Source organism: Urocitellus parryii, chromosome 6 (genome assembly GCF_045843805.1).
Source record: "Urocitellus parryii isolate mUroPar1 chromosome 6, mUroPar1.hap1, whole genome shotgun sequence".
Taxonomy (NCBI): domain Eukaryota; kingdom Metazoa; phylum Chordata; class Mammalia; order Rodentia; family Sciuridae; genus Urocitellus; species Urocitellus parryii.
The window spans coordinates 128957984-128961990 of NC_135536.1; positions in this window are offsets into that span (position 1 = coordinate 128957984).

The following is a 4007-nucleotide window of genomic DNA, read 5'->3' on the forward strand; positions in this document are numbered from 1 at the left end:
GATGCCTTGTACCCCAGGAAGTTGGAACTCATCCTCCATATGCAGCTGTTGAAGATCACCCCAGCCATCCCTGACATGTCAGAACTGCCACTCACTATGCACCTTGTTGTGGAGGCCGGGGATGCCTCCACTATTATGGTCACTTCAACCTGAGCAGGAGCCCAAGAATCCACCCTCCATAATACTGCTGCAGACAGCAAGAAAGACTAGGCAGGGTTCTTCCTCCTTCCTGTCTTCCAGCCTCCTGCCAGTGACCCCCAAGGCAGAATCTAACCTGGTGGAGAATTTAAGCACAACACACAGGGTCTCAGCCTCCTGCATATAGAACAGAGCACAGAGGAGCAGGAATGGGGCTGAGGGACGAAATGACCAGTATGGAGAGAGTGGTGAAGGCTTTCATAACCTGAGGCTAAACAAGAGAAAAAAGTACCTTATTTTCACCTTGGACAAAGTTTAAGCTTGGAGAAAATTGCTTTACCAAATACAGTTTTACTTGTTTACTCTCTTATTCATTCATGCATTTACACATGCATTTGCTGGGTGATTTGCTAATGCAGCAAAGAGTGAATGCTATTAATAATAGCTTCTCTCCTTCCTTCTTTTACACCCTATTGTTCTCAAGGGTCTTTCTGGGCTTCTAGAATTCCCTGTAATCATTTTTCCTGCACAAAGATTGGAACCAACATCAAGGGGAAAAGGGTGAGGGGAATGAGATGCTCCCTGGAGACTGTGAGTTCACTACTAGGCTGATACTGGAATTCCTCCAGTTTTATCCTTATTCTTTTGTTCAGTGTGCCTAGAGGAGGGTAAAGGCAGAGTTCACATCATTCTTTTTATTTAAAAGGCAGAAGTATACCTTTTCCTTAAGGAATGGGATTTTCTAAAAGGAATTTGTTGCATGGAACATTCTATGATATGCTCTGACACTCTATGATACATTGCAGTGTCCTCACCTTTATCTTTCCAGACAACCTAGAGTCTACAAGGCCACTTCCAGTACTGGCAACAGAGAAAAGCCAAGGGGCCAACAAAAATCAGGTCTGTTCACTGCCTCTACCAAGGTTTGGGAGTCTGGAAGAAAAATGGATGTTCTGGGTGAGTGGATCTGTGTCGTTTAGCCTTAGCTCTTGCTCTATGGGGCCACCTCCTTAAGAGGCTTGTTTTGTCATGGAGGGCAGAGGATGGATGGACCAGGAAACACTGTGGGCTCTGAGTTTCTGCAGTTCCCATTGTTTATGCTGAAAGAAGGGAAGACTGATGACCATGGAAAAATGGTCCTTCCCCCTGCCCAAGCAAATCTTTGTACTTCAAAAGCACCCTTCCAGCTCTTGTGACAAGAACCTTAAACAAGACAGAAAAAAATCTTTGTGTGACTAGAATAGGGCAAATCTAAGTGAAAGAAGTGAAGGCCCTTGAAGAAGAGGTTGCTCTGGGGCTGGGGTTGTAGCTCAGTGGTTGAGCGTTTGCCTTGCATGAGTGAGGCATTGTGTTTGATCCTCAACACCACATAAAAATAAATAAAATAAAGACGTTGTGTCCATCTACAACTTAAAAAAAAATAAATACAAGAAGAAGAGGTTGCTCTGCAAGTCAGAGTGACTCCAGTGAATGGCATCCTGCAGAGAAAAGGTTCTATTGCACTTGAACTGGTCCTAGTGAGTTAGCTCTGGGCAGGGTAGAACAGAAGCAAGGGAAAAGAGAAGGTCCAAGGTTGGATCTCAAGGGGAAAGCAAAAGGCAGAAATGGGATCTGAAGTGAAGAATCAACAATGAAGAATCAAGCTAGTGTGGTAGCACATGCCTGTAATTATAGCAACTTGGGAGACTGAGGCAGGGGAGACTGAGGAGTTGAGACTGAGGAGAGTCTCAACAGAGGTCAGTCTCAAGAACTTAATGAGGACCTAAGCAACTTAGTGAGGTTCTGTCTCAATATAAAAAATAGAAAGGGCTGGGGATGTAGCTCAGTGGTAAAGGGCCTCTGGGTTAAGAAAGCAGGTCCAGAACCAAGAAGAGAGAAAGAAAGAGAGCATAAGCAGAGAGGAAGACACAAGATCACTGGGTTGGTTTTCACACTACCCTTTCCTTTGGTGTGCCTCATGAGTGTGGTGGGACAGTTGGTATAGCATGTAATCCTGTGAGAAATTTCAGAAACTAGAGGTGGTTCTCATGAGCGCTCATCAAGGTACTTTACCTGCGAAGGTAGGTACTGAGCCAGTCAAGGTCCTCTGAGAAGTACCTGGAGCATATCTAGTTTGCGGATCTCCAGGGAAGGCTGCTGAAACTCAGCATGGGTCCAGAGCAAGTTACGGCAAAGCTGGGATTCAGGCACATAAGGGATAAGTTAAAATGAGAAGCCACAGTGTATGACCCTACCTGATGTTGACCTGAGCAAACAAAGCACATGCCCTGGAGGACAACCTATGGGCATCTTCCATTCAGATAAACCAAAGACTAGTCCGCACACTTCTTCTGTTCTTGCAGAAGAGTGACCTGTATTGTGACCATATGACCATGATGCAGAGACTCAACAGAAAGAGAGAAAGGCCTTGCTGCATTCAACATGACATTCTATTTGGAGGAGTTCAACGTAATTATGTGAGAACTCTCCAAAGTTCATGTTGGTAATCTCATGGTGCTTCGTGGATATGGCAATGAAAATATTTCAATCTCCTATTTGGCAGATGTCATTTTGTCACCTATTTTGAGATTCTGTCTCAATATAAAAAATAGAAAGGGCTGGGGATGTAGCTCAGTGTTAAGTGCATCCTCTCTTCCAATTTCCTATTTGGCATATGTCATTTTGTTACCACCAACTTGTGAAATCTTCCAAAGACAGGACTCCAAAAACAAGCTGCCAGAGAGCAAATGAATGGGTAGTTAACCTCAGGAATAAAGAACACCTCGATAGTCATTATTAAGTATGATGCTAAGAAAAGGGGAACTATTCAAAGATTTTGAGTGAAACAGGAGACAGGAGACCAAACGTAGGCCAATCATATCCCAAGAATATTATGCCCATTGTATCGAAGCCTTCTGTGTGTTGCTTAATGGAGCTGAACTGAAACACTGAAAACTGCCTTTCCCAGGTCCCTTGCCAGATAGTCTCCTTTAGGTCTTGCCAAAAAGAGGCCTTGAGAGACCTGAAAGGAGAGGGGAGGGGAGAAGGGAGTTCTTCCTGTATTTCCCGTTCCCGTTCATGCCACTCCAGCAGGAGCAGTTGGCTGTAACTGCCAGCCTCATCTGCGGAGTGCCAGGTCTGAAGAGCGTGTCAAGATGCTGTCTAAGGACTCTGGAATGCTGTGTTAGACTGCTTCTCATTGCTGTGAACAAAATACCTGACAAGAACAACTTAAAGGAGAAAAGATTTACTTTGACTCATAATATCAGAGATCTCAGCCCATGGTTGGCTGACTGTATTGCAGAAACATCACACCAGAAAGGCATGGTGGAGGAAAACTGTTCAGTTCATGGCAGCCAGGAAGCAGAGAAATAGAGTACAAGGAGCCAGGGATAAGATATAGTCCTCAAGGACACTCTCTCCCCAGTGACCTACTTCCACTAGCCAGCCCCACTTGCCTACAATGACCCCAGTAGTGCATTCAAATTACTAACCCATCAACTGGATTAGTTCACCGATGAGGTTGTAGTTCTCAGCATTGCCTAAAAGTCCCACCTGAACCTAGCTGTGTTGGGTATCATGCTTTCAACACAAGAGCTTTTGGGGAGACATTCCAGATCCAAAACATAACAAATTCCACCCAAAATGTATTCTCTAGGATCTGAAAGACCAAAGCACCACAAGGCTAAATATCACTGTATGGAATAAGGCATGCCCAGAAAGCTAACATCTCTATCATCTTTCTGAATAGGACTCCAAGAGACACCTCAGAGAACAAAACCACAAATTGCCAACAAACAAAAAAAAAAAAAAAAAAAACAATGAAAGACACCCATAACACAATCATGCCCATACAAATGTTCAACTTTACCAGGATTTTTTTCAGAAAT